Below are 14,070 nucleotides of genomic sequence, written 5' to 3'. Positions count from 1 at the left end.
GCTCTGACGTCCCGACTACAACTCAGTCTGTTCTCACATCTTCGCGTCCTTCCTCACAAGCCCCAGTATCGACAAGACCTCGTACGACACCTAATACCAATCGCCCCTCTACTCAGAAGTCCAAAAAATCCACATTGCTCAAATCTTCTTTGCCCCTTCCTTCCCTTCTTCCACCTCCACACGTTACCTTTCCAGTCTCTGTACCTAGTTCTTCCCCTCTCTCTGGCTCTATTACAAGTGTGGAGATTCACCCTCCTCCTCGTACTATGCCTTCCACCCCCGTCCCCTCCCAAGTTTCTCCCTCTTCTGTCACCTCCCAGGTTTCTACCTCTTCTGTCCCCCCCCACACTTCATCTCCAGTCCCTTACACTTTTCCCTCCCCCTCTACTTTGGTACAGTCCATTACTGTCCCAATCTTTACTCACCCTCCTCCTCCTATCTCCAATATGGTTTCCCATACATCTTTGAATTCAGAAACACTTGAAGCCATTTCAGAATATATTGCAGAGACTAAACCTTCAATGGACACTGATTCACTTCCTGTTCCTTCTCTTCCCTCTCCTCCATCTTCACAACCCCATTCTTCGCAACGCTCCGTTCCTTCGCTACTTGAACATCTTCCAATGCCACCACACGTTGACTTTTCTAACCCCTCTAGTCCGTAGGTGCCTTTACCTACAGATTCCTGATATTTTCTTCATCGCCAATCATGGCCTATTTACAGTGGAATATCCGCGGCCTCAGGGGTAATCGGGGTGAGCTTCAGATGTTGCTTTCCAGGTTTTCCCCTGTTGGTGCTTGCTTACAAGAACCAAAATTACACTCGGCTGTTTTCCAACCTATCTCAGGCTATAATTTATTGTATTCTTCGGATCCTTTCTCAGATGGGACCTTTAATGAAAGTGCCCTTCTTCTACGCAATGATATTCCGTACTGTCAACTATTTGTCCATACCTCGCTGCATTACACTGCAGCCCGTATCCACTTGAATAAGTGGTTTACAATATGTTCTTTATATCTCTCTCCTTCTCGAGCATTTTCTATCCCAGACTTTGCCTTTCTTGTTTCATCCTTACCACCACCACTTCTGTTACTTGGTGATTTTAATGCCCACCATTTCCTCTGGGGGGGGTCTCATTGTGACTCACGTGGCATTCAGTTGGAGGCTTTTCTTGCCTCTCACCCCCTCCATGTTTTAAATACGGGTACTCCCACCCATTTTGATCCTCGTACTCATACTCTCTCTTGCATCGATCTATCAGTCTGCTCTTCCTCCACAGCACTAGACTTCACCTGGTCTGTTCTACCAGACTTACATGACAGCGATCATTTTCCGATCATTCTTACTTCTCCTTCCTATTCACCACCTTCCCGTAGCCCTCGCTGGCAATTTGATCGGGCAAATTGGGATCTTTACTCACACCTCACTGCTTTTAGTGAGGTTCCTTCTTCATCCTCCATTGATGAGCTCCTACACATCTTCTCGACATCAGTTTATACCGCAGCTTCTCATTCTATACCCCACACCTCAGGCAGGCATTCTCAGAAGTGCGTGCCTTGGTGGTCTCCTGCTTGTGCTCGTGCAGTACGTTTGAAACGTGCTGCATGGGGCAGGTACCGGTACAATAGAACCGCTGAGAGACTTGTTGATTTTAAGCAGAAGCGTGCGATCGCTCGCCGTGTCATCCGTGAAGCTAAACGCACTTGTTGGCGAGACTATGTTTCCACCATCACCTCTGCTTCTTCTATGAGTGCAGTCTGGAAAAAAGTGAGGAAATTGAGTGGTAAATACTCTCCTGACCCGGCTCCTGTTCTACGGGTCACTGGTGTTGATATAGCAAACCCTCTCGACGTTGCCATTGAACTTGGCACACATCTGGTCCGTATTTCCCGAGGGCTCCATCTATGCCCCTCGTTTCTTTCCTCAAAGTCTGCCAGAGAGTTAGTACCCTTGGACTTTTCTTCTCTCGGAGAAGAACAGTATAATGTGCCTTTTACACTTCAAGAACTGGAGGCAACGCTCTCAGCTTGCCGATCATCGGCAGCTGGGCCTGATGACATTCATATTCGTATGTTACAACATTTACATCGGTCAGCCCTTGTAGTCCTCTTACACCTCTTCAATCTTATTTGGGCACAAGGAGTTCTTCCCCAGCTGTGGAAATCTGCCATTGTTCTCCCTTTCCGCAAACCGGGTACTACAGGACATGATGCCTCCCACTATCGCCCCATCGCTCTTACAAGTGCAGTTTGCAAAGTGATGGAACGCCTCGTAAATCGACGTTTAATGTGGTATTTAGAGACTCACAACAGTCTCTCCGCTAGTCAATATGGCTTTCGTAAGGGTCGTTCTACCATAGACCCCTTACTACGCTTGGATACGTATGTTCGTAATGCCTTTGCGAATAATCACTCAGTTATTGCCATATTTTTTGACCTTGAGAAGGCATATGACACAACTTGGAGGTATAATATTTTGGCCCAGGCCCATTCCTTAGGCCTCCGAGGCAATCTACCATCCTTCCTTAAGAACTTTTTAACTGACAGACATTTCCGTGTTCGAGTCAATAATGTTCTTTCCCCGGACTTCGTCCAAGCTGAAGGTGTCCCTCAGGGATGTGTTCTAAGCACAACACTTTTTCTCCTTGCTATAAATGATTTGGCCTCTGTTCTTCCACCCAATATTTGGTCATCACTCTATGTTGATGACTTCGCTATTGCTTGTGCAGGCGCTGACTGTCACCTTATTGCAGTTTCTCTCCAGCATGCGGTCGACCGTGTTTCCACTTGGGCCACCACACATGGGTTTAAATTTTCAAGTACCAAAACTCACCAAATTACTTTCACTAGACGCTCTGTTATCTCCGATCATCCTTTGTATCTCTATGGCTCCCGTATCCCCGAACGTGATACAGTCAGGTTTCTAGGCCTTCTCTTTGACCGTCGGTTAACCTGGAAACCTCACATTACCTCTCTGAAGGCAACTTGTCACAGCCGGCTAAACCTTCTTAAAACCCTTGCTCATCTTTCCTGGGGAGCTGATCGTCGAACTCTGCTTCGCCTACATTCAGCCCTCGTTTTATCGAAACTCGATTATGGTGACCAGATTTATTCCGCGGCCTCTCCTGCTACTCTCTCTAGCCTTAACTCTATCCATCACCAAGGCTTACGTTTGTGCCTTGGTGCTTTTCGCTCTTCCCCTGTTGAGAGCCTCTATACAGAAGCAAATGTTCCATCCTTGTCTGATCGCCGTGATGCCCATTGCCTTCGTTACTATGTACGCTCTCACGATCTACACAATCCTTCCATTTATAGAATGGTCACCGATATTAGTAGACATTCTTTATTCGTTCGCCGCCCCTGTTTGCTCCGTCCCTTTTCTCTTCGCCTACTTTCACTCTTGTCTTCCCTTCAGTTACCACCTTTATATGTTCATGTAGCATCTCACTTTTCCCTACCCCCCTGGGAAGTTCCAGCTGTTCGGGTCTGTTCTTTCTCACTCCCTTGCTCGAAAGCTCAACTGCCTACGGTGGCTTCCCGCTCTCTTTTTCTTGATCACTTCCACTCTCATTCTCATGCCACCGCTGTGTACACAGATGGCTCTAAGTCTTCAGACGGCGTCGGATTCGCAGCAGTGTTTCCGGACAGCGTCGTACGAGGGCATTTACTATCTTCAGCTAGCATTTTTACTGCTGAACTGTATGCCATTCTTGCAGCACTTATTCGTATCGCATCTATGCCTGTGTCATCATTTGTAGTAGTCTCAGACTCCCTTAGTGCTCTACAGGCTATACGAAAATTTGATACATCTCATCCCCTAGTTCTCCGTATCCAACTTTGGCTACGCCGTATCTCTACCAAACATAAAGATATTGTTTTTTGTTGGGTCCCTGGTCATGTCGACGTACAGGGCAATGAACAGGCAGACACTGCTGCGCGGTCAGCAGTATATGACCTACCAATTTCCTATCGAGGTGTTCCATTTCTAGACTATTTTGCTGCAATAGCTACCCACCTTCGCACCCGTTGGCAACAACGTTGGTCAACTCTGCTCGGTAACAAACTTCATTCTATTAAACCGAGCATAGGTTACTGGCCGTCTTCTTGTCATCAGTGCCGAGGTTGGGAGACCACTCTCTCCCGCCTTCGCATTGGCCACACTCGTCTTACTCATGGGTATCTCATGGAGAGGCACCCTGTTCCTCTCTGTGAGCAGTGTCAAGTTCCAGTATCGATTAGCCACATTCTGTTAGACTGCCCTCTCTATCAACGAGCACGCAGAATTTACCTCCAACGTCGTCTTCGTTCTCCTACTCTCTCTTTACCTTCCCTTCTTGCTGATGGACCCTCCTTTAATCCTGACTCTCTCATTGACTTCTTGACAACGACTGATTTACTCCACAAACTCTGATGATACTTTTCGCACTCCCCTCAGCCCTTTCTGGTTCAGTCTCTTGCTGCCCTTTACCCTTTCACCATCCACTGCCCCGCTGTTATCCGTAACCTGTTGCTCATCCATCTCCCTTTTGCCACCTGATGCCCTCGCTTCCTTCCTGCCCTGCAGCGCTGTATAGTCCTTGTGGCTTAGCGCTTCTTTTTTGATTATAATAATAATAATTCCATTCTATAAAATGAGGCCAGGAAAACTAGAATAACATCATAAATACCATACGAAAATACAGTGCAAATTTGCCGTTTTAAACCAAAAACAGTCAAAGGTTTTTTCTCATTACGCACTATGTGCTCCTGGATTTTTTTTATACTGTGCACATGAGGAAATTAAAACTTCATCAGAGTACAAAACAAATTCCTTCCACAAAATACAGCGAAAATCCAACGTCAAAGACCTGGGAGTGATCATGTCGGAGGATCTCGCCTTCAACAACCATAACATCGTATCAATCGCATCTGCTAGAAAAATGACAGGATGGATAATGAGAACCTTCAAAACTAGGGATGCCAAGCCCATGATGACACTTCAGGTCGCTTGTTCTATTTAGGCTGGAATATTGCTGCACACTAACAGCACCTTTCAAGGCAGGTGAAATTGCTGACCTAGAAAATGTAGAGAGAACGTTCACAGCGCGCATAACTGAGATAAAACACCTCAATTACTGGGAGCGCTTGAAGTTCCTGAACCTGTACTCCCTGGAATGCAGGCAGGAGAGATACATGATTATATACACCTGGAAAATCCTAGAGGGTTTAGTACCGAACTTGCACGTGAAAATCACTCGACGAAAGCAAAAGACTCGGCAGACAATGCAACATCCCCCCAATGAAAAGCAGGGGTGTCACTAGCACGCTAAGAGAGAATACAATAAGTGTCAGGGGCCCAAGACTGTTCAACTGCCTCCCAGCATACATAAGGGGGATTACCAATAGACCCCCGGCTGTCTTCAAGCAGGCACTGGACAAGCACCTAAAGTTGGTACCTGACCAGCCGAGCTGTAGCTCGGCTCGTACGTTGGATTGTGTGCAGCCAGCAGTAACAGCCTGGTTGATCAGGCTCTGATCCACCAACCCCTCAAGGAAGGTTCCTTGATGTTGGTGAGGGGCTCTTGATTTAGGGAATTGGATCTGTGCTCCAGTTCCCCGAATTAAGCCTGAATGCCTTCCACATCCCCACCCCAGGCACTATAATCCTCTGGGTTTAGAGCTTCCCCCTTGATTATAATAATAATTGATCCACCATGAGGCCTGGTCATAGACCGGGCCGCGGGGGCGTTGACCCCCGGAACTCTAGGTAACTAAACCGAACGAAACACCACTACAGCCTATTGATACAGTTGACAAGATAAATTACTTCTCAACCATCCGAGGTCATCACTCTTATGTTGATGACTTCGCTATTGCTTGTGCAGGCGTTGACTGTCACCTCATTACAGTTTCTCTCCAGCATGCGGTCAACCGTGTTTCGAACTGGGCCACCATGCATGGGTTTAAATTTTCCAGTACCAAAGCTGTATAGCCCTTGTGGCTTAGAGCTTCTTTTTTTATTATAATAATAATAATCCAGTACCAAAACTCGCCATACTACTTTCTCTAGATGCTCTGTCATCTCTAATCATCCTTTGTACCTCTATGGCTCCCGTATCCCTGAACGTGATAGTCAGGTTTCTAGGCCTTCTCTTTGACCGTAGGAGCTGTATAGCCCTTGTGGCTTAGCGTTTCTTTTTTGATTATAATAATAATTTGACCGTAGGTTATCCTGGAAACCTCGCATTACATCTCTGAAGGCAACTTGTCACAGCCGGCTGAACCTTCTTAAAACCCTTGCTCATCTATCATGGGGAGCTGATCGGCGAACTCTCCAACTCTCCTTCGCCTACATTCAGCCCTCATTTTATCGAAACTCAATTATGGTGACCAGATCTATTCAGTGGCCTCTCCTGCTACTCTCTCTAGCCTTAACCCCATCCATCACCAAGGATTACGTTTATGCCTTGGTGCTTTTCGCTCTTCCCCTGTTGAGAGCCTCTATGCAGAAGCGAATGTTCCATCCTTGTCTGATCACCGTGATGCCCATTGCCTTCGTTACTATGTATGCTCTCACGATCGCAATCCTTCCATTTATAGAATGGTCACTGATATTAGTAGACATTATTTGTTCACCGCCCCTGTTTGCTCCGTCCCTTCTCTCTTCGCCTACATTCGCTCGTCTTCCGTTCAGTTACCACCTTTATATCTTCACATAGCATCTCACTTTTCCCTACCCCCCTGGGAAGTTCCAGCTGTTCGGGTCTGTTCTTTCTCACTCCCTTGCTCGTAAGCCCAACTGCCTACGGTGGCTTCCCGCTCTTTTTCTTGACCACTTCTACTCTCATTCTCATGCCATCGCAGTGTACACAGATGGCTCTAAGTCTTCTGATGGCGTCGGATTCGCAGCGGTGTTTCCAGACAGCGTCGTGCGAGGGCATTTACTATCTTTGGCTAGTATTTTTACTGCTGAATTGTATGCCATTCTTGCAGCACTTATTCATATCACATCTATGCCTGTGTCATCATTTGTGGTTGTCTCAGACACACCTTAGTGCTCTACAGGCTATACGCAAATTTGATACACAACCCCTAGTTCTCCGTATCCAACTTTGGCTACGCCGTATCTCTGCCAAGCATAAAGATATTGTTTTTTGTTGGGTCCCTGGTACTGTTGACGTACAGGGCAATGAACAGGCAGACACTGCTGTGTGGTCAGCATTACATGACCTACCAATTTCATATAGAGGTGTTCCATTTCCGGACTATTTTGCTGTAATAGCTACCCACCTTCACACCCGTTGGCAACAACGTTGGTCAACTCGACTCGGTAACAAACTTCATTCTATTAAACCAAGCATAGGTTACTGGCCGTCTTCTTGTCATCAGTGCCGAGGTTGGGAGACTACTCTCTCCTGCCTTCGCATTGGCCACACTTGTCTTATTCATTGGTATCTCATGTAGAGGCACCCTGTTCCTCTCTGTGAGAAGTGTCAAGTTCCAGTATCGATTAGCCACATTCTATTAGACTGCCCTCTCTATCAACGAGCATGCAGAATTTACCTCCATCGTCTCCGCTCTACTACTCGCTCTTTACCTTCCCTTCTTGCTGATGGACCCTTCTTTAATCCTGACTCTCTCATTGACTTCTTGACAATGACTGATTTACTCCACAAACTCTGATGATGATACCTTTTGCACTCTCCTCAGCCCTTTCTACCTCAATCTCTTGCTGCCCTCTACCCTTTCACTATCCACTGCCCCGCTGTTCTCCGTAACCTACTACTCTTCCATCTCCCTTTTGCCACCTGATACCTTCACTTCCTTCCTACCCTGCAGTGCTGTATAGCCCTTGTGGTTTAGCACTTTTTTTATTATAAATCTTATTGCTAAACGTAATGAGGGCAAACTCCTGGGCTTACACCTCGACAGCAGCCTGAAATTTAGCACCCATATCCAATACATAAAAAAAAGTATCCAAAACAGTTGGGATCCTCTCCAAGATACACTACTACGTGTCACACTATACTATTCACTCGTCTATCCCTACCTCACCTATGCTATTTGTGCTTGGGGATCAACAGCAGCAACACGCCTAAAGCCAATAATAAACCAACAGAAAGCCGCAGTAAGAATTATCACGCAATCCAATACTAGGCAACACACCCCCCACTCTTCAAAGATCTAAACTTACTGTACAGAACATCCATACTTACTACTGTGCAACCTACATTTACAAAACCATAAATTCCAATATTAACCCTGAACTAAAACTCTTGATAGTTGTGACAGGACCCACAGGCACAAAAATCTCTGACATTCCCTGTGTCCGGCTAAACCTATGCAAAAATTCATTGTACATTAAAAGGCCTAAAATCTGGAACTCCCTGCCTGAAAACTCTAGAACTGCAGACAACCATCACTTTCAAAACTACCGTTAAAAAACGTCTTATCTCCCTGACATGCCCCACCATCAGCTAGCTACATGAAAATTACCTGTTCTCTTGTATCATGCACACACAAACAAACTAGACCTACTCTTGATATCTGTGATTCCTCCCAATTTACACTTATACTCTCCCAAATGACTGTAAAAAAAATTCGAATAAAGCTATTGCCTAACAAATCTTGAACTAGTCATAAGCTTGCCTGAGATACTCCAGTATAGGAGCTTTAATAGAAACTGTGTATCATGCAAAGACAAAACTATTCTCATTGCTAAATTTACAAACTGTAATGTAGTTACCTAGCTTTAATATCAATATGCTCCATAACCTGTATCAATATAGAGTTAGAATTATTATTGGTCTGCCCTAAATGCCTAGTCATGCAAGGCATGATAGTGGCCCTCTTTGTAAACCACACATTGTAACCAATATTTCATAACATGTAAACACCACATTGTAATCTTTACAGAGAAATAAACATTTGTATATGTGTATGTACAAGCCTCCGGATGTAACTTCTCAACAATTCCAGGAACAGCTTTTGAAAATTGATTACTGTCTGGAAAATCTTCCAGCTCCTGCCCCCAACATCTTGCTCCTGGGGGATTTCAACCTAAGTCACCTTAAATGGAGGAATACAGCAAATGTTGTAGCAGAGATAACACTAGGAGGCAGCTCAGATGAAAACTCGCGCGCACGCGCAAGCTTTTAATAAATATCTTCACCAAATTCACCTTAAACTAGCAAATAATAGAGCCTACAAGACTGGAGAATACACTGTACCTCATCTTCACTAATAATCCCCTCAAGGAAGGTTCCTTGATGTTGGTGAGGGGCTCTTGATTTAGGGAATTGGATCTGTGCTCCAGTTCCCCGAATTAAGCCTGAATGCCTTCCACATCCCCCCCCCAGGCGCTGTATAATCCTCCGGGTTTAGCGCTTCCCCCTTGATTATAATAATAATAAATTCACTAATAATGATCTGATACGAAATATTACCATATCAAAAACAATATACTCAAATCACAACATAGCAGAGGCACAGACATGTATGCGTGGGGCTTCAGACCGACAAAATGTGATCAGTCACAAGGGAGCCTTCACCAAATTCAACTTCAAAAACATAAGGTGAGACCAAGTAAACCAGGCCCTAAGTGATATAAACTGGGAAAATATCCTAAGCAACATGGATCCAAACCTATGTCTAGAACAAATTAACTCTGGCACTCGAGGTATGCTCAAGGCATATTCCTTTAAGAAAAAGGAGAAAATGTGAACTAGAAAGAGAAAGGCACTCACTATACAGGCAAAGGCAAAGAATAACAGAGCGGCTACCTTCAGCCCTTTCTACTTCAATCTCTTGCTACCCCCTACCCCCGTACTATCCCCTGCCCCGCTGTTTTCTGTAACCTACTGATCATCCCTCCTCCCTTCTGCCATCCAATACCCTCGCTTCCTTCCCTACCCTGCAGCGCTGTATAGCCCTTGTGGCTTAGCGCTTCTTTTTGATTATAATAATAATAACAGAGCGGCTAAGAGAGACCAATATATCTGTATTACATAGGGAGACACTTGTTAGAGAAATAGCAAACATCGAACTAAAGTTAAAGGAATCAATCTTACAGGAGCCAAGATACGTGGGAAGAACTAAAAGCCATAAATGAAACTGAAAGAACCCCAAGATATTTCTTTTCTTATGCCAAATCAAAGTCAAGAACAACATATTGGGCCCTTAAACGAGATGGGTCCTACACAAATAACAGCAAGGAAATGAGTGAGAGTAAGACACATGTGCAACATCTGGGTATCTTTATTGTAGACGTTTCGCCATCCAGTGGCTTTATCAATACAAATTCCAGGACATAACTTGAAGACAGTAGAACTATGTACAGAAGATGAGGTAATCAGTCCCTCAACCTAGGAGTAGGTGCGAACAGCACCATAGTCGTGGAGATTCTGAAGCAGAAGAAAGAATCCTGGCGCTTATATAGTAACGTCAGGTGAAGCAGACGAGGGCAAATTCACTGGTGGGCGGGATTCCCCAGTGGAAGTAGGTCCTTCCCAAAGAGATGGGTTAGTTGTAGTAGTAGTCGTAGTTGTGAAGGTTATGTACATGTCCTCAGAATTAAGATTCCATGATGTTGCAGTGTCTGACAAGTTGTGTACGAAAGGTATATAATACCGACAAGATGAGAGTAAGACACATGTGCAACATCTGGGTATCTTTATTGTAGACGTTTCGCCATCCAGTGGCTTTATCAATACAAATTCCAGGACATAACTTGAAGACAGTAGAACTATGTACAGAAGATGAGGTAATCAGTCCCTCAACCTAGGAGTAGGTGCGAACAGCACCATAGTCGTGGAGATTCTGAAGCAGAAGAAAGAATCCTGGCGCTTATATAGTAACGTCAGGTGAAGCAGACGAGGGCAAATTCACTGGTGGGCGGGATTCCCCAGTGGAAGTAGGTCCTTCCCAAAGAGATGGGTTAGTTGTAGTAGTAGTCGTAGTTGTGAAGGTTATGTACATGTCCTCAGAATTAAGATTCCATGATGTTGCAGTGTCTGACAAGTTGTGTACGAAAGGTATATAATACCGACAAGATGAGAGTAAGACACATGTGCAACATCTGGGTATCTTTATTGTAGACGTTTCGCCATCCAGTGGCTTTATCAATACAAATTCCAGGACATAACTTGAAGACAGTAGAACTATGTACAGAAGATGAGGTAATCAGTCCCTCAACCTAGGAGTAGGTGCGAACAGCACCATAGTCGTGGAGATTCTGAAGCAGAAGAAAGAATCCTGGCGCTTATATAGTAACGTCAGGTGAAGCAGACGAGGGCAAATTCACTGGTGGGCGGGATAAAGCCACTGGATGGCGAAACGTCTACAATAAAGATACCCAGATGTTGCACATGTGTCTTACTCTCATCTTGTCGGTATTATATACCTTTCGTACACAAGGAAATGAGTGAGCTACTCAAGTCCCAATATGACTCGGTTTTTAGCGGGCCACTAACGAGACAGTCAATGACCTAAATTATCTCCTGGGTCAAGTCTTGGCAGATTGGTAACAGAGTACATAAATGGGAAGAGATCAGAATGGAAACCTATTACAAATGGTGTGCCACGAGGGTCAGTATTTGGACTCTTGTTAACAATTTACATTGACACAAATGAGGGAATAAACAACATACAAAGTTTGCCACTGACACTAAAAAGGCTAGCAGAAAATTTCTGATGAGAATACTAGAAAGCTAAAGGATGACCTGGATAGTTCTGACTTCATCACTCCTAACACCCTTACTTTTATCTTGTGGCTTAGCGCTTCTTTTTGATTATAATAATAATAATTACTTTTATCTTCCATCCTCATTGACCGTCCCACCTTTGACACAGACTCCCTGTTTGACTTTTTGACAGCAACAGATTACACAAACTTTGATTATACTTCCTTTAGCATTCCTGACTGCCCTTACTCTTATTCCTTGTATACTCTTCACCCTCGCAAATCTTAGATCAAGCATATTAAACCTTTAGCACACCCTACCCTGCAGCGCTGTACGAGTTTAGCACTTAGTTTGGACTATAATAAATTACCTGGATAGTCTGATGTGATGGGAGAAGTGGCAGTGTAGATCTTGGATAAAATGATTACAAAAAGAGATTTAGGTTTTCTAGTCGGCAGAAATTTAAGGCCAAGACAAGCACTGTATGACCCTTGCGAGTATTGTAACACTAACCCTTAGGGTCTAGTGCTTAAAGTATGATAATGCATAAAGTATAAATATTAGAGCTGTATGACCCTGGTGGGTTTAGTGCTTAGTTTTGATTATAATACATAATAGAAAGTCCTAAGGTTATAGTTCAACTTTATATGTCTTTGGCAAGCCTCATTTAGATTGTTATTCATTACTGGTCTCCCTATTACAGTATGGTCATAAATGCACTGTAAGTGTGGAAAATACTGTATATATTTTCCGGAAATACGGTAATTTATAGGTAAATAGATGGCCTATACTGTATTTAATAATATTTGTCATAGAAAACGGAAAGCCTGCGTCTGGGCAGGGGACTCGCCATCTTGGTTTTGAATTTTGTACAAACATTGGTGAATGGGGAAGAATTTTTCGTGCTCTAGAGGTTAAAATTGTGCTGACACCTCTCAAATAGGAGGCGAAATTGGTGGATATGCATTCCTGCATAACTTGAGATATCAGGCGACTGGACAAGACCTCTCCAGGAACCTCAGATAAGCTCTCTAGATTTGTGTGTAATTCTGGCCAGCATTATTTTCATAGATTTAGTTAGAGTGAGGTTTTCTGAGTATGATACACATTAATCTCCAATCAAATTGGTGAGTGATATTAAGATATATTTTCCTTCTGTTATGTAATTGTGTATATATATAACCATTTATTATTTTTAATATACAGTCCACAAATTTATATATTTACCAACATTCCTGGTGTATGTATATTTCATTTAATAATAGGTCCAGAGCAACTTGTGGATATGACAGTGGTAGGTACCGAAGGGGGACATTTTTTGCGACCTAGGTGTCCCAAATTCCTACTTGTCTAACTGATAAATAATAATTATCTTTGTTCATTTACTGTTATGTATATAATGATACATTCAGCTAAATGCAATTTTCCACAGTAAGAATATAAAGAAAAGGCTGAGCCCATGTGTCAGAAACCTTTCCTACAAAGATAGGCTGTAGGGAATTAGTTTTAACTTTTGAATGAAGTAGAATTAGGGGGAGATGCATGCATGACTGAAGTGTGCACATGAAAAAAAAAAGGAATAAATGAAAGAATCTAACGAAAACAAGATTTGCAGCAGTGGCTTCAAGTTGGAGAAATTTAGATTTTGAAAGGATGCAGAGAAGTACTGGTTTGGCAATATGTAGACAGCCTGTACTGTCTGCACAGACAGCCCATGCTGTCTGCCAGCTTAGTTCATATTTTGCACCACTCAGGTGCTGCCCTCTGTAGCCAGGCCTCTCGGTAGGCACGCCAGCCTGCCGGCCCATGCCTCCGCCTCACTCACATAGCGGCCTAGCAGCAAGACACAAGGCCTCCCAGCTCTCTCTCATGGGATGGCCCTGCCCGGGCCATGGGCACAAACACACAAGCCTGTGTACCCACCACAACTTAACAATAAAAGAAGAAGCCTCCGAAGACGTATCATTAACCACCCGCTTGCAGCACATACCAAACAAGCTCGTTATATTGGTACCAGTGGTGGTCGCAGCAGTGTGTTTGCCCAAAGCGAGGAAGGAAGAGGGATGAAGTCATCTTCACTTCATCATCCCATACAAGAAGCATCCATCTCTCAACGAGTTATCCTGATGTCGTGTCTGCACGTTTACGCATCCAGACACAGGTACAAGCAGGATCCAGCCAAAATTTGCCAAATTTCTTCGAGAATTGTGAGTGGCGTCCCAGTGACTCCACATTTCAGCGTCCCACGCTGTTTCTCAAGTCACGTGTTCAGCGTCACTTGTATGTTGCTGTTGTTGTTCAGCTCAGCACAGCTGTTTCAGCAAGCCAGAGGTGAGTTTTGTGGCGATTTCTGCGTCCAGTGTGAGCTTCTCCACGTGTTTGTGGGTGGAGGAGGAGGAATGGCCAGATG

The 14,070-nt window shown here is 44.2% G+C and overlaps 1 protein-coding gene across 3 annotated transcripts in view; it reads right to left on the bottom strand.

Annotated features, from left to right (window-relative positions):
- Positions 1-14,070, bottom strand: part of LOC128689741 (glutamate receptor-like) — a 111,929-nt gene that overhangs the window by 7,941 nt on the left and 89,918 nt on the right. The window lies entirely within an intron of this gene.

The sequence above is a fragment of the Cherax quadricarinatus genome, chromosome 22 (genome assembly GCF_038502225.1).
Source record: "Cherax quadricarinatus isolate ZL_2023a chromosome 22, ASM3850222v1, whole genome shotgun sequence".
Taxonomy (NCBI): domain Eukaryota; kingdom Metazoa; phylum Arthropoda; class Malacostraca; order Decapoda; family Parastacidae; genus Cherax; species Cherax quadricarinatus.
This window is presented reverse-complemented; position numbering and strand designations above follow the sequence as displayed.